Genomic DNA, 24,641 nt, shown 5'->3' on the forward strand with positions numbered 1-24,641 from the left:
TCCTTTATTCACTTAGCAAAATAGTGGCATCGTTTACAAGCAATGGAAGCAGTACATCCGGTGCCGAATCCATCCAGATAGAAGGAGGGGAAAACTTAACTATCCTAGCAAGTTCATGAGCTACTTTATTACTCTCTCTATTACAATGATCATAAATTACATGATTAAAATCTGACGACATGAAATAGCAATCATCAATAATTGCACTTGCCACCGAAGAGGAGTCGCCTGCTCTCAAAGCTTCCACAACCTACATGCTATCCGAGTTGATCACGATCTTGCTGCATCCAATGGTTCTGGCTAGATTCAAACCAAATCTGACTGCCAATGCCTCTGCAGTGAATGAATCATAGCATATGTCCACTCGTTCATTAGCTGCCGCAATAAATTTCCCGTTGTAATCTCGGATTACTACCCCCACTGATCCCTCAAGAAGATCTCGGTCAAAGCCAGCATCTACATTTAATTTCATATACCCCTGTATTGGCTTCTCCCATGAACCAACACGTAGCTTTGCCTTAGTGGAACAAGCAATAGTAAAGTTAGCTGAGAGTCCTCGGATAGCGAAAGCAATTTGTGAGGGTTTTGGGGTGTCCTCCCCATGGTACTTTTTTCGGTGTTCATACCATAGATACCATGCTGCAGTGGCCACAACCTCCTTCAGTTTGGGAAGACCTAGGATCTGGACTTCAGTTTCCTCCATGCTTAATAATTCATGCACCACTTCTTCACCTGATTTGAATTGTGTACATCTCCTCTTGATATGATGGACCGGGCCAGTTGGCCATTCTATGTGTAAGACTGCAAGTGCACTGGACTAGCATACTGGGCCTAGCCTTTATACATGTATCAACGAACTACGAAAATAGTTTCCCTAAAAAAACTACAGAAATTGTGATGAGAGAACCTCCAGGCAACGCAACTATGGCCGACTCGGACTATTCACACGAATCTCGGGGCTAGAACAATTGGCAATCCCAAGGTAAATGTTCGCTCTTGTGTGTTTCCACACACTCATGACCACTGTCGGACACATATGGCCCATCTTACTTATCCATTTTCGCTACAATCATGTGCAAGAAGGTTCCGATAACTACTATCGTCTCCTCTCTCTTTTCCTTCATTTCCAGACTAAGAGAGAACAAAAGGAGGTGAGAGTTTTGCTGCACAGTGGAGGCATGATCTGCGACGACGAGGTGCCCACCACCTCACCTAGTAACATGACCGTGCGCTGCCCCTTACCGATGAGGTGCTCATGCTACCCTCTCTATATATCTATCTATCTACCTATCTCACCTCCTCTATTTTAACATCAATGCACTGTAATTTTATGTTTCGTAAATTTTGTCTTATTTCATACGTAAAAAAGAATGTAAGAAAATATATAATCGTCGCAAAAATTATTTTATGTTAAGTAAAATTACAAACATAAAAACATAGTGTAAAATATACATAAAATGCTTTTTTTCTTATGACCTATATTTTTGTCCATAAAGTTACATTCATATTGGTTCACTATGTAAAATTTGACGTTCCGCGTAAGAAAACAAAAATATAGCTCATAAGATCAGAAAGTTTGCATTTTATGTATATTTTACACTATGTTTTTACATTTGTAATTTTACGTCACATAAAATATTTTTTACAGCCATTATATATTTTCTTACATTCTCTTTTTAGTATGAAATAAGACAAAATTTACGAAACGTAAAATTACGGCTAATTAATGTTAAAATAGAGGGCGGTGAAAAATAATTATTCCTCACCCAGGATGACGAATAGTCAACCTCCCTTCGTCCTTCTCTCTGTGTGTGTATGTGTGTGCGTGCGCGCGCGCGTGCCTGCGTGCGTCTCAAGCTTCTTGGTCCGATTTATGGGCCGAGAGTGAAATCTAGTCTGCATGCCTGCGTGCGTCTCATGCCTAAATGAGCCTAGCCCGATACATACCAGATTTCACTCTCGGCTTTTCTGGATTTCTTTGGAACTTCATTCCATTGGTTTTCTTCTCTGGATTTGTCTTTTGCAAATTTTGGCAATCTTTTCCTTTCCCCAGATGTGTTGAAGTCAAACTAGGAAAATCTTCTCCAACCTAAAGATCGGAATAGTTTGTAATCTAAACTAAGCCCAGCCTAATCCATTCACGTATATGTTCAGCAAACAAACTAAAACGGACCAAATAGAAATTGCTATAATCCAAACCAATCCAAAATGTAGGTATTTTGAAGCCAACCCCATCCAAGCGAGCAGCAGCCAGCGATACCTAACTGTAGTGGAGAGCGGCGGCAAGCTCCAGCCAAGGGAGGGAAAGATGGCAATCCACTGGCCGGATGATGTCAGACGGAGGGGAAGTCAGCGACAAAGCTCTAGACGGAGGCAACGGAGCTGGAACCGAAGATCCATAATCATAGTGGCGGGCTACGTCTATCGCAGCGCTACTCACCCGAAATCATGCCCCCATCCCTCCCCGAGACCCTCCCCCCCTGAGTCGGAGGCGGCGCAGAGCCCCCTGCTCCTGCTGGCGTTGCTGTTGCTGAACTGGAGAGCATTGCCGCGGCGGTAGAAGAGTGTTGCGCTGGTTGTGTACCGGCCATGAAGACCGTGACCCGGCTTGGCAGATCGAGGAGGTCCGGAATACTGTTGCCATCAGAACCTCCACTAATCCGGCCGTCCTGCATCTGATACAGTGACTCAGTCTCTCCGATTGAAGACTCGTCATCAGAACAGACAATGGTTTCCCCATCAGATGTCGGCCCATCCTTGTATTCCGCTCCATGGATGACACCTACGAAAACATGCCTTGCTGCGGGCTGAACCTGGGCAAGGCTTGCACGCTGAGCCGTCTCGATGATGTCGGTGCAGGTGTCCGGCTAAGGGCCCGGTTCGCCGATCTTGCCGACGAAGACGTGAATCCCGCCAAAGGGGACCCGGTAGCCGTATTCAATTGAACCGGCCTCGGGACCCCATCCTGCATCGTCGATGTAGAGCTTGCCGCGATGACTCTTAGTCATGCGGCCCACAGCGTATCCCTTGAGTCCTTCGAAGCTGCCCTTCAAGAACTCAAAACCATCGTGCGACAGCCCCACGGTGGGTGCCAATTGCCGTGGTTTTGTCACGGCAGATGTCCTTGTGAAAGGACTTAGTCATGGAGTCATCGCTACGGGTTAGCTTAAAGGGGTTAAACCGGACAGGGGACACGAGAGTTTTTATACTAGTTCGGCCCCTCGATGAAGGTAAAAGCCTACGTCTAGTTGTGTTGGTATTGCTAGGGTTTCGATGACCAAGGAGCGAATCCGCTTTGCCTGGCTCTCGAGTTGTTGTGTCTTTTTCCTAAACCGCTGTCGAGTCGTCCCTTTATATACAAAGGTTGACGCCCGCCGGTTTACAGAGTCCCGAGGCCAGATCATAAAACGTGTCCGGCTCGGTCTCTATCCTTCCTATCTTACAATACAAGTTACATGAGAAAGTCGGTTTATATCTATAGGCCTTAACCCGCCTTTGGGCCTTGGGCCTTCGTAAAGCGCCACCATCCTTACGTCTTCACGGGCTTCTAATCTTCATAGAGTTAACCTGGCTACTCTTGGCCGGTTTACATCCAGTAGTAATATCCCCAACAAATACGCAAAGAGTATACTAGAGTCAATAATCTAGTTCACATCGCCATGTGATTAACACCCAATGAGTACTAAGGTGTGATCATGTTTTTCTTGTGGGAGAAGTTTAGTCAACGGGTCTGTCACATTCAGATCCGTATGTATTATGCAAATTTCTATGTCTACAATGCTCTGCATGGAGCTACTCTAACTAATTGCTCCCACTTTCCATATGTATCCAGAATGAGACTTAGAGTCATCTGGATCGGTGTTAAAGCTTGCATCGACGTAACCCTTTACAACAAACTCTTTATCACCACCATAACCGAGAAATATTTCCTTGGTCCTCTTAGGTAACTAAGGATAATTTTGACCGCTATCCAGTGATCTACTCCTGGATCACTATTGTACCCCCTTGCCAAACTCATGGCAAGGCACACAACAGGTTCGGTACACAGCATGGCATACTTTATAGAACCAATGACTGAGGCATAGGTAATGACTTTCATTCTCTCTATATATTCTGCCTTGGTCGGGTTTTGATTTTTACTCAACTTCACACCTTCTTACACAGGCAAGAACCCTTTTTTTATTGACCCATTTTTGAACTTTCTTCAAAAAATTGTCGAGGTATGTGTTTTGTGAAAGTCCTATTAAGCGCCTTGATCTATCCCTATAGATCTTGATGCCCAATATATAAGCAGCTTCACCAAGGTCTTTCATTGAAAAACTCTTATTCAAGTATTCTTTTGTGCTATCCAGAAATTCGATATCATTTCCAATCATCAATATGTCATCCACATATAATATCAGAAATGCTATAGAGCTCCCACTCACTTTCTTGTAAATATAGGCTTCACCATAAGTCTGTATAAAACCATATGCTTTGATCACCTCCTCAAAGCGTATATTCCAACTCCGAGATGCTTGCACCAGTCTATAGATGGATTGCTGGAGCTTGCACACTTTTTTAGCACCTTTAGGATCGATAAAACTTCCGGTTGCATCATATACAACTCTTCCTCAAGAAACCCGTTAAGGAATGCAAGGTTTTTGACATCCATTTGCCACATTTCATAATCATAAAATGCGGCAGTTGCTAACATGATTCGGAAAGACTTGAGCATCGCTACGGGTGAGAAAGTCTCATCGTAGTCAACCCCTTGAACTTGTCGAAAACCTTTCACAATAAGCCGAGCTTTGTAGACAGTAACATTACCATTAGCGCCAGTCTTCTTCTTAAAAATCCATTTATTCTCTATGGCTTGCCGGTCATTGAGCAAGTCCACCAAAGTCCATACTTTGTTCTCATACATGGATCCTATCTCAGATTTCATGGCCTCAAGCCATTTATCAGAATCTGGCTCATCATAGTTTCTTCATAGTTTGTAGGTTCGCCATGGTCTAACAACATGACTTCCAAGACAGGATTACCATACCAATCTGGTGCGGAACGTGCTCTGTTCGACCTATGAGGTCCAGTAGTAACTTGATCTGAAGTTTCATGATCATCATCATTAGCTTCCTCTCTATTTGGTGTAGACATCATAGAAATAGATTTATCTGATGTGTTACTTTCCAAATTGAGAGAAGGTACAATTACCTCATCAAGTTCTACTTTTCTCCCACTCACTTCTTTCGAGAGAAACTCCTTCTCTAGAAAGGATCCATTCTTGGCAACAAAAATCTTGCCTTCGGATCTGTGGTAGAAGGTGTACCCAATTGTTTCCTTAGGGTATCCTATGAAGACACACTTATCCGATTTGGGTTTGAGCTTATCAGGCTGAAGCCTTTTGACATAAGTGTTGCAACCCCAAACTTTAAGAAACGACAGCTTAGGTTTCTTGCCAAACCACAGTTCATACGGCGTCGTCACAACGGATTTAGACGGTGCCCTATTTAACGTGAAGGCGGCTGTCTCTAATGCATAACCCCAAAACGATAGTGATAAATCGGTGAGAGACATCACATATAGATCGCACCATATCTAATAAAGTATGGTTACAACATTCGGACACACCATTACGTTGTGGTGTTCCAGGTGGTGTGAGTAGTGAAACTATTCCACATTATTTTAAATGAAGGCCAAACTCGTAACTCAAATATTCACCCCCGCAATCAGATCATAGAAACTTTATTTTCTTGTTACAATGATTCTCCACTTCACTCTGAAATTCTTTGAACTTTTCAAATATTTTAGACTTGTGTTTCATCAAGTAGATATACTCATACCTACTCAAATCATCTATGAAGGTAGAAAAATAACGATACCCGTCGCGTACCTCAACACTCATCGGGCCGCATACATCAGTATGTACTATTTCCAATAAGTCATTAGCTCGCTCCATTGTTCTGGAGAATGGAGTTTTAGTCATCTTACCCATGAGGCATGGTACGCAAGTATCAAATGGTTCATAATCAAGTGATTCCAAAAGTCCATCCTCATGGAGTTTCTTCATGCACTTTACACCAATATGACCTAAACGGCAGTGCCACAAGTATGTTGCACTATCATTATCAACTTTGCATCTTTTGGCATAAATATTATGAATATGTGTATCACTACGATCGATATTCAATAAACCATTCACATTGGGTGTATGACCATAGAAGGTTTTATTCATGTAAACATAACAACAATTATGCTCTGAGTTTAAATGAATAGCCGTATTGCAATAAACATGATCTAATCATATTCATGCTCAACGCAAACACCAAATTAACATTAATCCTGAAGGTAGAGGGAGTGTGTGATGGTGATCGTATCAACCTTGGAATCACTTCCAACACTCATCGTCACCTCGCCCTTAACCGGTCTCTGTTTATTCTGCAACTCATGTTTTGAGTTACTAATCTTAGCAACTGAACCGATATCAAATACCAAGGGGTTGCTACAAACACTAGTAAAGTACACATCAATAACATGTATATCAAATACACCTTTGTTCACTTTTCCATCATTCTTATCTGCCAAGTATCTGGGGCAGTTCCGCTTCTAGTGACCATTCCCTTTGCAGTAGAAGCACTCAGTTTCAGGCTTGGGTCCAGCTTTGGGCTTCTTACCGGGAGTGGAAACTTGCTTGCCATTCTTTTTGAAGTTCCATTTCTTTCCCTTGCCTTTTTTCTTGAAACTAGTGGTCTCGTTAACCATCAACACTTGATGTTGATTCTTGATTTCTACCTTCACCGATTTCGGCATCATGAAGAGCTCGGGAATCATTTTCTTCATCCCTTGCATGTTGTAGTTCATCATGAAGTTCTAGTAGCTTGGTGATAGTGACTAGAGAACTCTGTCAATCACTATCTTATCTAGAAGATTAACCCCCACTTGATTCAAGCGATTGTAGTATCCATACATTCTGAGCACATGCTCACTGGCTGAGCTATTCTCCTCCATCTTGTAGGCAAGGTACTTGTCAAAGGTCTCATACTTCTCGATACGGGCATGAGTCTGAAATACCAATTTCAGCTCTTGGAACATCTCATATGCTATGTGGCGTTCAAAACATTTTTGAAGTCCCGGTTCTAAGACGTAAAGCATGGCACACTAAACTATTAAGTATTCATCATATCGAGCTTGCCAAACGTTCAGAACATCTGCATTTGCTCCTGCAATAGGTCTGACACCTAGCGGTGCATGAAGGACATAATTCTTCTGTGCAGCAATGAGGATAATACTCAGATCACGAACTCAGTCCGCTTTATTGCTACCATCATTTTTCAACCTAGTTTTCTCCAGGAACATATCAAAAATAGGGGAGCTATATTGTGAGCTATTGATCTACAACATAGATATGCAAAAACTATTAAGACTAAGTTCATGATAAATTTAAGTTCAACTAATCAAATTACTAATGAACTCCCACTTAAATAAACATCCATCAAGTTATCTAAGTGATACATGATCCAAATCAACTAACCCATGTCTGATCATCACGTGAGATGGGGTAGTCATCAATGGTGAACATCTCTATGTTGATCATATCTACTATATGACTCACGTTTGACCTTTCGGTCTCCAATGTTCCGAGACCATGTCTGTACATGCTAGTCTCGTAAAGTTTAACCCAAGTATTCTACATGTGCAAAACTGTCTTTCATCCGTTGTATGTGAATGTAGAGTCTATCACACCCGATCATCACGTGGTGCTTCGAAATGACGAACTTTGGCAGTGGTGCATACTCAGGGAGAACACTTTTAGCTTGAAATTTAGTGAAGGGATCATCTTATAATGCTACCGCCGTTCTAAGCAAAATAAGATGCATAAAGGATAAACATCACATGCAATCAAAATATGTGACATGATATGGCCATCATCATCTTATGCTTTTGATCTCCATCTCCAAAGCATCGTCATGATCTCCATCGTCAACAGCTCGACACTTGATCTCCATCATTGCGTCGGGGTCGTCTCGCCAACTATTGCTTCTACAACTATCGCTAACGATAGTGATAAAGTAAAGAAATTACATGGCGCTTGAACTTCATACAATAAAGAGACAACCCTAAGAGGCTCTTGCCGGTTGTCGATATTACAAAACATGATCATCTCATACATCAACATATATCACATCATATCTTGACCATATCACATCACAACATGCTCTGCAAAAACAAGTTAGACATCCTCTACTTTGTTGTTGCAAGTTTTACGTGGATGCTATGGGCTTCTAGCAAGAACCGTCTTACTTACGCAAAAACCGCAACGGTGATTCATCAAGTTTGTTGTTTTCGCCTTCTTCATGGACCGGCCATAGTCAAATTCGATTCAACTAAAGTACAAGAAATAGACACCCGCCAGCCACCTTTATGCAAAACTACTTGCATGTCTGTCGGTGGAACCGGTCTCATGTGTGTGGACGTGGCAGTATGACAATCACCGCCCACAACTCTTTGTGTTCTACTCGTGCATATCATCTACGCATAGACCTGGCTCGGACGCCACTGTTGGGAAACGTTGCATGGAAAACGAAAATTTTCTAGGCACACGCAAGATCTATTCATGGAGATGCATAGCAACGAGAGGGGGGAGTATGTCTACATACCAAGCGGAAGCATTTAGTAATGCAGTTGATGTAGTCGAACTTCTTCGCGCTCCAACCGATCAAGTACCAAACATACGGCACCTCCACGCTCAACACACGTTCAGCTCGGTGACGTCCTCCGCCTTCTTGATCCAGCAAGACGATGAGGTAGTGGATGAGTTCTGCCAGCATGACAGCATGGTGACGGTGATGGTGAAGTGATCTCCCTAGGGCTTCACCTAAGCACTGCGAAAATATGACCGAGGGTGTAAACAGTGGAGGGGGCGCCGCACACGGCTAAGACAATGTTGTGTTGTGCTAGGCGCCCCCCTCCCACATATATATAGGTGAGGGAGGAGGGAGCAGCCAGGAGGCACCCCCAAGTAGGCTGAATTCTACTTGGGGTCCTCCCCAAGTGGCGCTCCCCTCCTTATATAGGTTTGTCCCCTCATTTGGCCCATTAGGCCCATACACTTACCGGGGGTGTCCAGAACCCCTTCCGATGTCCCGATGAGTACCCGGTGCACCCTGGAACATTTTCGGTGCCTGAATACCATCGTACTATATATCAATATTTACCTCTCAACCATTTTGAGACTCCTCGTCATGTCCATGATCTCATCCGGGACTCCGAACAACATTCGGTCACCAAATCATATAAGTCATATAACACTATATCGTCAACGAACGTTAAGCGTGCGGACCCTACGGGTTCGAGAACTATGTAGACATGACCGAGACACCTCTCCTGCCAATAACCAATAGTGGAACCTGGATGCCCATATTGGCTCTTAAATATTCTATGAAGATCTTTATCGATCAAACCTTATGACAACATACATAATTCCCTTTGTCCATCGATATGTTACTTGCCCGAGATTCAATCGTCGATATCTTAATACCTAGTTCAATCTCGTTACTGGCAAGTCTCTTTACTCGTTCCGTAATACATCATACTGTAACTAACTCCTTAGTCACTTTGCTTGCAAGGCTTCTTATGATGTGTATTACCGAGAGGGCCCAAAGATACCTCTTCAATACTCAGAGTGACAAATTCTAATCTCGATCTATGCCAACTCAACAAACACCTTCGGAGATACTTGTAGAGCATATTTATGATCACCCGGTTATGTTTTGACGTTTGATAGCACACAAGGTATTCCTCCGGTATCCGAGAGTTGCATAATCTCATAGTCGAAGGAATATGTATTTGCCATGAAGAAAGCAATAGCAAATAAACTGAACGGTCAATATGCTAAGATAAGGATGGGTCTTGTCCATCACATCATTCTCCTAATGATGTGATCCCATTATCAAATGACAACACATGTCTATGGTTAGGAAACTTTAACCATCTTTAATCAACGAGCCAGTCTGGTAGAGGCTTACTAGGGACACAATATTTGTTTATGTATTCACATGTATTTAAGTTTCCGATCAATAAAATTGTAGAATGAATAATAAACCTTTATCATGAATAAGGAAATATAAAATGACAACTTTATTATTGCCTCTAGGGCATATTTCCTTCAGCTAGATGGCTTCTTCTCTCTGTTTGATCTTCAATACAATGTTCTCCTCAATCTTCTTGGATTTATATCCGATGTAATCTTCTTTTGTTGTGCATTTGTTGGGATCTAATAAATTATGGGTTTATGATCAGATTATTCATTGAAAGTAATTGAGTCTTTTCTGAACTTTATTATGCATGATTATTATAGCTTTATATTTATCTCCGATCTATCTGTTTGGTTTGACCAACTAGATTGATTTATCTTCAGTGGGAGAGGTGATTTGTGATGGGTTCAATCTTGTGGTGTCCTCACCTCCTGATAGAAGGGGTAGCGAGGCATACATTGTATTGTTTCCAATAAGGGTAAAATGGTGGAGTTTATTCTTATTGCTTGAGTTTACTTTGTCTACATCATATCATCGTACTTCATGCATTACTCTATTTGTCATGAACTTAATACGTAGAGAGGCAAGCATAGAAGCGCTCTCGAAGTGGAGTGCTAGTAGATGCAGAATCGTTTCGGTCTACTTGTCACGGACATGATGCATATATACATGACCATTGACATGAATAACATAATAACTTTGTGTTTTCTATCAATTATCCAAGAGTAACTTGTCTACCCACCGTATGCTATTGTTTCGGGAGAGAAGTATCTAGTGAAAACTATGGCCCCTGGGTCTATCTTAATCATATTATTAAAACCAAAAATACCTTACTGTAATTTATTTACTTTTCTTTTTCTATCTACCGCTATCAGATTTGCAAGTAACGATTTCAAGGGGATTGACAACCCTTTTGCCCACGTTGAGTGTAAGTATTTGCTCTTTTGTGCGCAGGTATTCTTCACTAGGATTTGCGTGGTTCTCCTATTGGTTCGATAATCTTGGTTCTCACTAAGGAAAATACTTATTAGCTACTATACTGTTTCACCCTTTCTCTTCGGGGAAAATCCCGACGCATCTCACAAGTAGCAACGTCGTCGCATCACCAACTCGCAGCAATCCCACATCCCCCTCACTCAACTCCTCACGGCGTTGTTGACGACCATCACAACACCAACTTGCATCAATACTATAGGCACCTCAAGCTACTGCTTGCAGCATCTCCGGCAGCCGTCGCCGATGACATCACAGTAGCAACATGCAACAACAACAGCACGGTGGCGCCTTGCACATCGTTGTCTTGCATCATGGATACAACACCCCCATGTCGTATTGTTTGCAACATAGATGCAATGAGCGGCGCTGGATTTGCAAAACAGATCCCCAACTTGTAGCATCGCCGGTCGCAGTGGGATTATATCCACCAAGCATGGGTGAGGTGCATCTCGTAGCACCATGTGCCGCCTTGCTGATGTTGTGACAACAACAAGATCCATTGGCGGCTGCTGTAGTCGCCCTCGTCCAGTTCACTTGGACGGCGATGCCACAACTCAAATGGGAGAGGTAGCTGAAAGCATTCCACTGGCGAGGGAAAATGTAAGGAAGAGGGAGAGGGCACATAAGTAGGGCTCACTGAATGTGTGTCGCTCGCGCGGGGCGGTTGTTGATGCGAGAGTCTACCGCCGGTTGAAACGAATCAATTTCCTTGTTTCATACAGTGCTTATTGGTTAGTTTTACATAAAAAAATTTGTCATAATCTTGTGTGTGCAAACATATTCTTCAAACATACTAAGACAGACATTATTTTGTTGTTCTTTTATCTTGCTTTTCGTTAGTATCTTATTAATCAATATTTCATATTAAATTTTGCCAAAAATATTAACTTAGGTGATCTTTTAATGGTAATGGACATTTTTTGGATTTCCATTCCTTCATTAATACTTTAGAGTATTTACATAAAATTTATTTCTAAATATAAGTGCGATTCTATGGTAGACACTAATTCCCGGTGGTTGTCCAATATCCTTTCATTACATCCTGCCAGCCATAGTTACGTATACTCGATAATTTCGGCTTATCCTTCAACAAAATTTCTCTATAAATACACTGCGAAAGTGGACGCTACCACACAAGAGTACGAAACAAAAACATAAGCAATATATTGCACATTCAAAGGCGTACACATGGAGGCATCTAAACTCGCCCTTTTGGTCATGCTCGCAATGGCAGCCGTGATGTCTGACCCCTGCAATGCCCAGAACTCGCCACACGACTACGTCGTCGCCCACAACGTCGCTCGCGCCGCTGTGGGCTTGGGCCCTGTGACCTGGGACGCGTCCGTGGCGGCCTATGCGGCGAGCTACGCAAGGCAGCGCTCCGGCGATTGCAAGCTGGTGCACTCAAAGGCACCACAGTACGGGGAGAACCTCTTCTGGGGCTCCGGCAAGGACTGGACGGCGGCGCAGGCCGTGAAGATATGGGCCGACGAGAAGGCCAGCTACAACTACGCCTCCAACAGCTGCGCCGCCAGGAAGCAGTGCGGGCACTACACGCAGATAGTGTGGCGCAACTCAACGCATATCGGCTGCGCGCGTCTGCTCTGCGACCACAACGCCGGCGTGTTCATCACTTGCAATTACAGCCCTCCGGGAAACTACATTGGGCAGAGGCCATATTGACTCCCTCTTTTTGCGGGGAAGAGGCCATACTGATTTAATTGGCGCAAACAGATTTAGATCAGCATATCTTGTTTCTAATACTTTGCATGGGCTGTCGTGCATGTATTTTGTATTGTGAGAACCATAAATATGTACTCCCTCTCTAAATTAATATAAGACGATTTAGATCATTAAAGTAGTGAACTAAAATGTCTTATATTACTTTACATAGGGAGTAGTATTTACGAAAAATCAATAAAATAGCTCAAAACTTTTCTTAGTTGGAATCATTCGAAAGTTTTAGTACTACTACTAGTTATTGTGCATGCAATAAACGGTCCTAGAAATACAATTCGATTTACGGGCATTAGCAAAAGGCTCTATCAACCACTTCACTCTCGCTCCCGTGCGTCTCCACGGACCGCACGGGGACGTCCAAATTCCGGTCGCTTAGGGCCCTCTATCCTCCTCCTCTCTCCTCACCGTCGTTGGGAAATGCCCGGGTGCTATTGGCGGTGGTGGAGCCATTTGGCGGCACGGTTCGGGGGGGTCTGGAGGTCTCGAGGCTTGGCGACCGATGGTGCTCCAAGGGCTGCTTTCGCCAACGGGAGAGGGGGTCAACGATGGCGTGAGGAGGCGGCCACGGCTTGCGGCAGTGCAGCAACAACGAGATGGTGCGGAGATGCCACATTGGCTTTGGGGCGTGGCCAGTGGGACTCGGGCTGCGGTGGATGTCTTTGGCGGACGGTGGTGAGGCTTCGGTGCTGCAGTGGTGGATTTGTTGCTTTGTGTGCTGCGGTGGAGCTCCGGAGACGCGGTGGAGTCGTCAGAATGATGTTGTGTGTGTTGCGGGTGCCTAAACCGGCCTGATCTGGCCATGCAAGGCTCCCGAGCAGGTGCGGGTGCGGGTGTATCGGCAACAGTGATGTTTGGCTCGCATAGAGCTGCTTTGGAGGGAGCATGTGAGGATCTCGTCCGTGCAGTGGTGGTGTATGTGAAGGGATGCAGTGCATCGGGTTGTGGGGAATCTCCCCATGCTCGATGTGGGTCTGCTCATGGGCAGAAAGTGAGGTAGATGGCCTGGGGGTGGACTGGCCATTCTTGAGGTCGCTCTAGAGGTAGGCGAGGCGGTGCTTGGTGAAAACCTGCTCTAGCTGAGGCCATAGTCGATGACGGCTACGCTCATGGGTGTCGTTACTTTCTTGAAGGCTTCGTCGAGGCGATCCTCTCCTTTCCTCCGATCAGGGCAGCTCAGGGAGAAACCTCATATCCAAGGATCAGACGATGGAGGCACTTCCGCATCCCTTTGTCTTTGGAACGGGCATCGGCCGAAGGGACCAGTGCTTGATGGTGGTGGGTCGCATGCGACTCGGGTGGCAATGATGATCGTTGCAAGAGGAGCAAGGTCGCGAGATGCCTTCCTCATCGACAGTCTAGCATGTAATTGGAGTTGTAGCGTCGTGTGGTGATGTGGCGGTAACAATGTCGTTTGATGGAAGGCCGGGCTATGTTGGTGCAAGGTGTGCGTGTTTCTCATGAGATGCTTGTTTCAAAGTTGGAGCTATCTAGTTCTCTACGCATTGGGTCGACTATTTGTCATAAGCCGACAAGGTTCACATGTGTTGTTCGTTCGAAGAGCTCTTGGCAAGGCCAAAGTCAGCTTGCTCGGAGAGAAGTTTACTCTTATTCCGGCATGAATCCCGTCGAAGCATCCAGTTTTTGGTCATTTCCAAATCCTGTCTTTCTCACAAGATAGAAAGCTGTTTTAGCTAGGAATGAAGTTAGCTTGACCTTTTTCATTGAGAAAAGATACCTTAAGCATCAAATAAGTCAGTTGTTTTGTTTTTTCATTGAAATATGTTTCACCACGAAAAGAAGAGTGCAAATAATAAGATAAAGAGCACAAGAAAAGAAGAGTTTATGTCATGGTACCAAAAAGAAATAGCAAGAATCTGAAAGAAAAAATGATCTCCCAGAAGCGGCCCAATAGACCTATTGAGCGCATTTGTTGTCTTTATTTTTCTCTCAATCTGGTATCTCTACCTCTACTCTTAAAAAAATAGTGTTCCTTTTTCTACCGGTAGAACACTTCGACAACCGATTTTCCTTCCTCCCACCACGTCTCTTCACCTATTTTTTTTGGTTTGGTCAATTTTTTTAGTCCCGTCACATTTTTTCCCTCGTCTTCCCAGAACGCTAATCAATCACCTACAAACACCACGGTAATTTTTGACTAGGTTTTAGAAAAAACATAACCCTGATAACATTTGTGTCAATAATATGGTAATATTTGACTGCACACCTGATAAATTACTTACAAACACTGTAGTAACTTGAATCGGGGAACTTTTTTGTTGGAAAACATATCCTTGGTAATTTCTGCGTAAATAGCATGGTATTTTGCGCACCACAGACTTGATTATAGGTGGCCAACGGGTCGGCCCGGGCACTGCATGGTCTGGCACATGCCTAAATAGGCCTAGCCCGATACGACCCGCAAAGTTCGGCTTTCTAAGCGGGTCGTGCGGTGTCGACACATGGGCCTCACCTTGCGGCCCAGGCACGACACCGATTGTAGACGGTGATATTTTGCAGACCTAATAGTTTACTTAGAGATATCGTGGCAATTTTTTATCCAGGCAAAAAAAAAGTAGTTGAAACATACCCCGATAACTTTAGTGTAAACACCATGATAAGTTACATACTGTAGGCGTAATACTTTACATAGTCCAGGCGTGGTAAGTTTGGTCTGGAAAATAAATCGTCGAAACATATCAATATGGGATCTAGTTTCGAAGATCTCGTCGTGACGATTTTTTCATGTGAAAACGAATTTTGAATCAGAACGACGGTTTGATTTCAATACAATAGAATCTGTGATGACATTGGCACTTCCGTTTCACATTCATGCATGCATGCTCAAAGCAACTACGCACGGGTTCTGCTCAACGTTTTGCTCAAGGAAATGCAGCCCTGGTCGTTCAGGTCTCTTGCCATATACTCCCTCCGTCCGTAAATACTTGTCGGAGGAATGAATGTATCTAGATGCATTTTAGTTTTAGATGCATCCATTTATATCCATTTCCGCGACAAGTATTTCCGGACGGAGGGAGTACCAAACAATCGACAATTAACACTGTCCAATAAAAAATGCATTGTGATAAGACCGCATCCTTTTAACGCCAGGAGCTTAATCTATTACCTAATAATAAAAGGAGAAAGTTTTCATAGTTCTTCATACATTATCTTTTTATATCCATTGATTTATGTTAACTATAAAGATTGACGGTTTATATTTAAAAATAGATCAACAGAACGTTGCGTAAAATATAAAGCATGTACACACCTATAATTGACATGTCTATGAGCAGTCCGTTCCTTTTTAAGAGTATATAAAGGGAGTCCGACTTGTAAGATGAAAAGAATTGCAGTAAGCGTATATCTTGATGGCAGGGACGCGTTCATATTAAATAGGCATCACAGAGTACAAAGGCGCAGGTTGTTACTATACTTTTCCCTTACTCCAAGCTATACAAGATGAGGTTTATCTCTAGTTTTTACCTAATTCAAAACTGTCTTTTTATAAACAAAATTCGAAACTCCGTGTAGCTAAGAAGGTTACTACAAAGGCAGGAAGAGTTGGCCATCCTCTTTTGTTGTCTTCTTGCTCTTCTTTTTCTTGAATGACTCGGACATAAGGCATTGGCATGTGTGTTGGTACCGTTGGCAGGCTAACTGTAAAATACGCATGATGGATCCCAAACAAAATATGCATTTCCTACATAGTACTAGCAACCGGAACGCTTCTTTTTTTTTGACAGAACTTCTCCTCCTTTATTCACTTAGCAAAATAGTGGCATCGTTTACAAGCAATGGAAGCAGTACATCCGGTGCCGAATCCATCCAGATAGAAGGAGGGGAAAACTTAACTATCCTAGCAAGTTCATGAGCTACTTTATTACTCTCTCTATTACAATGATCATAAATTACATGATTAAAATCTGACAACATGAAATAGCAATCATCAATAATTGCACTTGCCACCGAAGAGGAGTCGCCTGCTCTCAAAGCTTCCACAACCTCCATGCTATCCGAGTTGATCACGATCTTGCTGCATCCAATGGTTCTGGCTAGATTCAAACCAAATCTGACTGCCAATGCCTCTGCAATGAATGAATCATAGCATATGTCCACTCGTTCATTAGCTGCCGTAATAAATTTCCCGTTGTAATCTCGGATTACTACCCCCACTGATCCCTCAAGAAGATCTCGGTCAAAGCCAGCATCTACATTTAATTTCATATACCCCTGTATCGGCTTCTCCCATGAACCAACACGTAGCTTTGCCTTAGTGGAACAAGCAATAGTAAAGTTAGCTGAGAGTCCTCGGATAGCGAAAGCAATTTGTGAGGGTTTTTGGGTGTCCTCCCCATGGTACTTTTTCCGGTGTTCATACCATAGATACCATGCTGCAGTGGCCACAACCTCCTTCAGTTTGGGAAGACCTAGGATCTGGACTTCAGTTTCCTCCATGCTTAATAATTCATGCACCACTTCTTCACCTGATTTGAATTGTGTACATCTCCTCTTGATATGATGGACCGGGCCAGTTGGCCATTCTATGTGTAAGACTGCAAGTGCACTGGACTAGCATACTGGGCCTAGCCTTTATACATGTATCAACGAACTACGAAAATAGTTTCCCTAAAAAAACTACAGAAATTGTGATGAGAGAACCTCCAGGCAACGCAACTATGGCCGACTCGGACTATTCACACGAATCTCGGGGCTAGAACAATTGGCAATCCCAAGGTAAATGTTTGCTCTTGTGTGTTTCCACACACTCATGACCACTGTCGGACACATATGGCCCATCTTACTTATCCATATTCGCTACAATCATGTGCAAGAAGGTTCCGATAACTACTATCGTCTCCTCTCTCTTTTCCTTCATTTTCAGACTGAGAGAGAACAAAAGGAGGTGAGAGTTGTGCTGCACAGTGGAGGCATGATCTGCGACGACGAGGTGCCCACCACCTCACCTAGTAACATGACCGTGCGCTGCCCCTTACCGATGAGGTGCTCATGCTACCCTCTCTATATATCTATCTATCTACCTATCTCACCTCCTCTATTTTAACATCAATGCACTGTAATTTTATGTTTCGTAAATTTTGTCTTATTTCATACGTAAAAAAGAATGTAAGAAAATATATAATCGTCGCAAAAATTATTTTATGTTAAGTAAAATTACAAACATAAAAACATAGTGTAAAATATACATAAAATGCTTTTTTTCTTATGACCTATATTTTTTGTCCATAAAGGTACATTCATATTGATTCACTATGTAAAATTTGACGTTCCGCGTAAGAAAACAAAAATATAGCTCATAAGATCAGAAAGTTTGCATTTTATGTATATTTTACACTATGTTTTTACATTTGTAATTTTACGTCACATAAAATATTTTTTACAGCCATTATATATTTTCTTACATTCTCTTTTTAGTATGAAATAAGACAAAATTTACGAAACGTAAAATTACGGCTAATTAATGTTAAAATAGAGGGCGGTGAAAAATAATTATTCCTCACCCAGGATGACGAATAGTCAACCTCCCTTCGTCCCTCTCTCTGTGTGTGTATGTGTGTGCATGCGCGCGCGCGTGCCTGCGTGCGTCTCAAGCTTCTTGGTCCGATTTATGGGCCGAGAGTGAAATCTAGTCTGCATGCCTGCGTGCGTCTCATGCCTAAATGAGCCTAGCCCGATACATACCAGATTTCACTCTCGGCTTTTCTGGATTTCTTTGGAACTTCATTCCATTGGTTTTCATCTCTGGATTTGTCTGTTGCAAATTTTGGCAATCTTTTCCTTTCCCCAGATGTGTTGAAGTCAAACTAGGAAAATCTTCTCCAACCTAAAGCTCGGAATAGTTTGTAATCTAAACTAAGCCCAGCCTAATCCATTCACGTATATGTTCAGCAAACAAACTAAAACGGACCAAATAGAAATTGCTATAATCCAAACCAATCCAAAATGTAGGTATTTTGAAGCCAACCCCATCCAAGCGAGCAGCAGCCAGCGATACCTAACTGTAGCGGAGAGCGGCGGCAAGCTCCAGCCAAGGGAGGGAAAGATGGCAATCCACTGGCCGGATGATGTCAAAGGGAGGGGAAGTCAGCGACAAAGCTCTAGACGGAGGCAACCGAGCTGGAACCGAAGATCCATAATCATAGTGGCGGGCTACGTCTATCGCAGCGCTACTCACCCGAAATCATGCCCCCATCCCTCCCCGAGACCCCCCCCCCCCAATGTGTGTTTTGGGCCAACCCAGGTGCAAGGCTGTACTTTTTCCGTTCTTTTTTTCTTGTTTTACCTTTTCATTTAAAAAAATCAAAATACCTTTGCGAAACTTTGCAAAATCTTCATTAATATGGAAAAAAATCAAAAATTAAATTGTTTTGTAACTTCAAAAATATTCAATATTACAAAAAAATCACGAATTCAAAAAATATTTGTGAGGATCAAAAACTGGTCGTCCGTTCAAAAAAATTAACAAATTTCAAAGAAGTTTTCATGGGTTTGAAAAATGTTTACAAATTCAACAAAAATGTTTGCAAATCCAAAAGTAATTCATGAATCCAAAAAATGTTCATGAATTTCAAAATATGTTCATGAGTTTGAAGATATACCTATTTAAAAAGAAAATCGCAAATTTGATAAAATTGTTTGTGGATTTAAAAAAATCACGACGTTTGAAAAATATTCAAGTTTTTTAGAAAGTTAATAAATTTAAAAAAAGTTAATGATGTAAAAAGGAATTTAAATTTTTTTTATAAAGATTGCGAATTTTTTTAAAAAAAGTAAAATAGAAAGTGAAAAATAGAAAAAAATACAAACAGAGAAGAAAAATAAGTTTTAAAAAAATTTAAAAAATAAAACAGACAGAAGAATGCAGAAAATACTAACGGTCAGGCCCATTTTGCGGACAGTGGTGCGCATTTGGTCGCTAACCCCCGATCTGCATTTGAATTAGGTATCGCCGATCGAAACAAGCCAGGGTTCTTTTTTTTGCGGGAAAACAAGCCAGGGTTCTTGCTCCTACCGATTCCTATTAGAAATCACCTACGACCAGACGACTACGGGCCCACTCATTAGTTGTTAGATTCGATGCCTTCACTCACCCACGTCGGGTCCCCGCGTTCGATCAGTTCAGTCTTGTTTTCTTTTATGTTGTTTTCTTTTCTTTTCTTTGTTTTTAGCTGGTTTTCTTTGGTTTTTCTTTTTTTCTTCGTTATCCTTTCGATTTTCTTTGTTTTTTCAGCTTTTTTCTTTAGGTTTTTTCATTATATTTCAGTTTTCCTTGTTTCTTTCTTGGACTTTTGGGTAACTTCACTTTCCTTTTTGTTCTTTTGCCAGCTTTTTTCAGTTTTCTCAACACATGTCTACCATTTTATATATAATATTTTTTTGCATACATGTAAAACATTTTTATATACGTTTAACATTTTCATATAAATGTTTACAATGTTTTATGAAAACTAGTTTTCAATATATTTCTAAAATTCGGGTTAAACATTTATAAGTACATACGAAAACATTGTTTGAATAGTAAAAACCATTTTTTGTACTATGCAAATATTCTGTACATTTTACAAACAATTTTTTTCAAACATCACGAACACTTTTCTGAAACTTGTGAAGATTTTTTCAGGGTAACGTACATTTCTTTGAATGTTTCAAGCAGTTTTATTGAATTACACGACCATTTTCACATTTGTCTAAACATTTTTCAAAATTACATTTACATTTCTTCCGAAATGTGTGATATTTTATCATTATCATAAACATTTTTCATACATATAGTTAACAGTTTTCCTATACATGACTAACATTTCTACTTTTTACATTCACATTTATTCAATTTTCGTGCACAATAGAAACATTTTTCTATTCATGTTTAACCTTTATCAAATGCAAGATTATAATTTTACAAAATTTTACGTAAAGTATTTTTTAATATATATAGTACAAAAATAATAAAAGAAAACTAAAATATGAAGAAAAAAAGGCGCATGCCATTACCATGAGATCACCATGGCGCGGCAGCTTGTTTCAAGGCCGGACCATTTCCAGCGGGCGGCATATATAGCCGTGTCCGCCAAAACAGGCGCGCCTATTTGGGAGCTCCAAGAGGAACTAGTTGCCGAGCGGTTCTTCGGGAGCCTTCCAACGATCACTTGCGGGTGGACTGAGAGCGTGCCATTTGACGCGTTCTCAATCGTTGCCACGTGTCTCGTTTTGGGTGTTTTCTCCAAATTTTGTTTTTTTTTTTATTTTTCACACGCGTTTTCGGTCTTTTAAACAGTTTTTTTGCATGGAAAACACGTTTTCTTTCTTCATTGAGAGGTGCGATTTTGCTTTGCGAGAGGCACGGCCATGTCTCTCGGAAACGGAACAAAACACGTTTTTTTTTTCCTTCCACGAGATGCACGATTTTGCTTCCGCGAGAGGCATGGCCGTGCCTCTCGGAAAGAGAAAAACTCATTTTTTTTGTTTGCTTTTTCCTTCCACGAGAGGTATGGTTCTGCTTTCGTGAGAGGCACCATGCCTCTCGAAAACGGAAAAAAACGTGTTTTTTCCTTTCATGGGAGGCACGGTTGTGCTTTCGCAGCCATGCCTCTTGAAAACGAAAAAAACATGTTTTTTATTTTTTTTCGCAAGAGGCACGGTTTTGCTTCTGCGAGAGGCACGACCATGTCTCTTTCGAAAAGGGGGAAAATGTGTTCCCGATTCGGTTTTTTCCTTTGGTTTTTTTTTGTTAAAACCTATCAATAAGGGATCTAGTTTTGAAAATCTCGACGCGAGGAATGAAAACGGTTCAAGATTTGAACGCACGATTTAAGAGATAATTTTTTTTGAATAAACAGATGTAAAAAAAGGAAAACACTCAGGCTGCGACAAGTGACGCACATCCAGTGCGCCACTTGTCGCACCCTGAGGAGGTGCGAGTGATCTTTTAAAGTAGTATTCCTTAATTAGTGATTTCGGGGAGCTCCTATATGTCGCTTATTGCGACAGACTATCGGACAGACGCACAAGGGATGGCAGTTTTGCCCATGGGTATGGATACCCGCGGGTACCTTACCCGAAAACAATGGATATGGGCAAGACTTGAAGAAATTTTCTACCCACGGGTAATGGGTACCCATACCCGCAAAATATATGGGTAGAGCATGGGTAAGAAATTATGCCCATGGGTAACCCAATGGATACCCAGAAAAATTAATAAATGAAAATAACTCCTATAACATGTGGGGTTAACATCCAACTCATATGGTCCAACCCTAAATCTCGTATTCCTTAAACAAGTCATAGCTCATAGACTCATAATCACCTGCTCGCCATTCTTCAAACATCCCATGTGACTTCTCAAAAGATGAAATATCGACTCTTAGCTACCAGACTCTTGTCGAACACTCGATCCAGTGATCCCCAATTCTCACCACCACCTTCCGCTACGTCGGCCTTCCACCAACCGTTGCTCATACTCCCCTAATGCCTCTAAGAGGCCACCCACTAGAGAAGGCCACATACGTGTTATACTACTCTACCATGATCACTTGAATTTTGAACTCATTTCTCTACCTCTTAAGAATTTGAATGCTATATATTGTACCCAATGGATACCCATTGGGTATAGGATACCCGATAGGTATGGGCATGGGTGTCAGTTTATACCTATGGGTATTGAAATAGGTGGGTATAAAAAGTTCCTATGGGTATGGGTTTGGGTAGAAGGAGGTTGTACCCGCCCATACCCTACCCATTGCCACAGGCGACCCCGACTGGGCCGGTCCAGAGCGGATGTGCCAGTGATTGACCACTGTAGCAACTATAAATTCGAAAAGAAATTAAGAGTTACCTAGGATCGAACACGAGACGTCCAGCAAAGAACCTTTTCATGCTAGCCACAGTAGATAATACAGTGTAAAAAATATTTTTATATTATGGGACGAAGGGACCAGTGATTACTTAGCAGCGCAAGCTTATAAGAACAAATTCAAACACAGATCCAAACGTTTCCTCTTTCTTTTTTTTCTTTACGTGTTTTTGAATTTTTTGTTCAAGATTCAAAAAAAATGTTTTTGTACCATAAATTTGTTCATAAATTCAAAAAAACAGTTGTGTTTTACATTTTTTGCAAAACTCAAAAAATGATCATGTTTACAAAACTTTTTCATATTTTACAAAAAATGTTCAAAAACTTCAGAAGTTCTTTGGTTTTTTGGGAAAAACTCCAGGTTTTAAAAAATTGTTCATGTTTATAAAAAACCATTTTTTGTAAAATGAATGTTTAATGAGACGTAAATAATTTTCCCTGAAACATTTTCTCCAAACTTAAACGTTTTTTGAATATTTACAAATATTTTTAAATATATGTACATTTTTTAAATGGAAACATTATTTGAAACACTTTTAAAAATTGGAAACGTGAAGAATTTTTTAGAACCAAAACATTTTTGGAAACTCCTGAAGAAATTTGAATATGAGACATTTTTTCAAAAAATTGCGGTTTTTTCGAAGAACAGGAACAATTTTTGGAAACGGGGCATATTTTTAAACTCCCGTACAAAATTTGAAAAATCTGAATTTGTTTTTGGAAAAAAATGAAACTCCTAAATAAATTTTAAAACACAAACATTTTTGGAAATTGCGAACAATTTTGGACACCACAAACATTTTGTTGTAAACAAAAATAAAATCTAACAATGAAAAATCAAGCAAAAGGGCAAAGAAAAAGAAAATTTGGAAAATAAAGACCAAGAAAAAGGAAAAATAAAAGGAACTGGAAAAAGGAAATAAAAAACGGCTCAGGAACCTTCTAATAGGTTCCCAAAACTGAAAAACCCAGCTAGGAACCTCTCAACTTGAGGCAACATGCGTCATATAGGTTTTTCCCACCTATGTATCGCTTAGGGTGACACGTACGACAGCCTCGCTTAAACCGTAAAGGCAAGCGCGGACGTGTGCTAGGCCGGAAATCACAGCCACGTATTTGGGAGCAACTAGTTAACGAGCGCTTCTTCGGAAGCCTCGCAACGATTAGCGCTATTTGGCGCGCTCTCAGTCATTTGCCACGTGTCGTGTACTGGACGCTTCCTTCGGATTTTGTTTTTTTATTTTTCCGCACGTGTTTTTGGCTTTTTAAACGGTTTTTTCGGGTTTTTTCGACGTTTTGGTTTTCCCCCGGTCTTTCTTAGCTTTTTGATCAAAAAAAAATTCGCGAAAAAACGCGTTTTCTTTTTTCTTTTCCCTTTCGCGAAAGTCACGGTTTTTCTTTCGCGAGAGGCACGGTTGTGCTTTAACGAGAGTCACGGTCATGCCTTTCGGAAATGAAAAAAAAACGTGTTTTCTGTTTTTTTTCTTTCGCGAGAGTCACGGTTTTGCTTCCGCGAGAGGCACGGTTGTACTTTCGCGAGAGTCACGTCCGTGCCTCTGGGAAAAGGAAAAACAAAACGCGTTTTCTGTTTTTTTTCTTTCGGGAGAGTCACGGTTTTGCTTCCGTGTAACATTCTAAAATTCTAAATTTTAAAATGTTATAAACAAATAGATAGATTTGATTGATTGATTGATTGATTGTCTGAAAGTGAGTGAAGTTCAAAACTTTTTGAAAGTTAAATGAGAGGGAATAAAAGGACTTTCCCAAACTTTCACCTTTTTCTTTTGATCCCCGAGAATTCAAATTTTTTTCATCACAAAACCCTGAAGAGAAGATGACATGACTTCTTTCATTTATTTAAATGAAGGGGTGTTGAAAATATTTGAATTTCATTTGGAAAATATTTCCAATTCTGAAACTTTACGCAACTCAATGACCCACGGAGAGAGTTGGGGATTTTGTTATTTTCATATTTGAGTTTTCTCAAATGTTGAGAATAGGATCATTTGATTTTATTTATTTTA

The 24,641-nt window shown here is 41.4% G+C and overlaps 1 pseudogene; it reads left to right on the forward strand.

The window, feature by feature from the left end:
* Positions 1–12,157: 12,157 nt before the first annotated feature.
* On the forward strand, positions 12,158–12,962 carry LOC147968093 (pathogenesis-related protein PRB1-2 pseudogene; annotated as a pseudogene).
* The last annotated feature ends 11,679 nt before the right edge of the window (positions 12,963–24,641 follow it).

The sequence above is a fragment of the Triticum urartu genome, chromosome 5A (genome assembly GCF_056163025.1).
Source record: "Triticum urartu cultivar PI428250 chromosome 5A, HENAU_Tu73, whole genome shotgun sequence".
Classification (NCBI taxonomy): domain Eukaryota; kingdom Viridiplantae; phylum Streptophyta; class Magnoliopsida; order Poales; family Poaceae; genus Triticum; species Triticum urartu.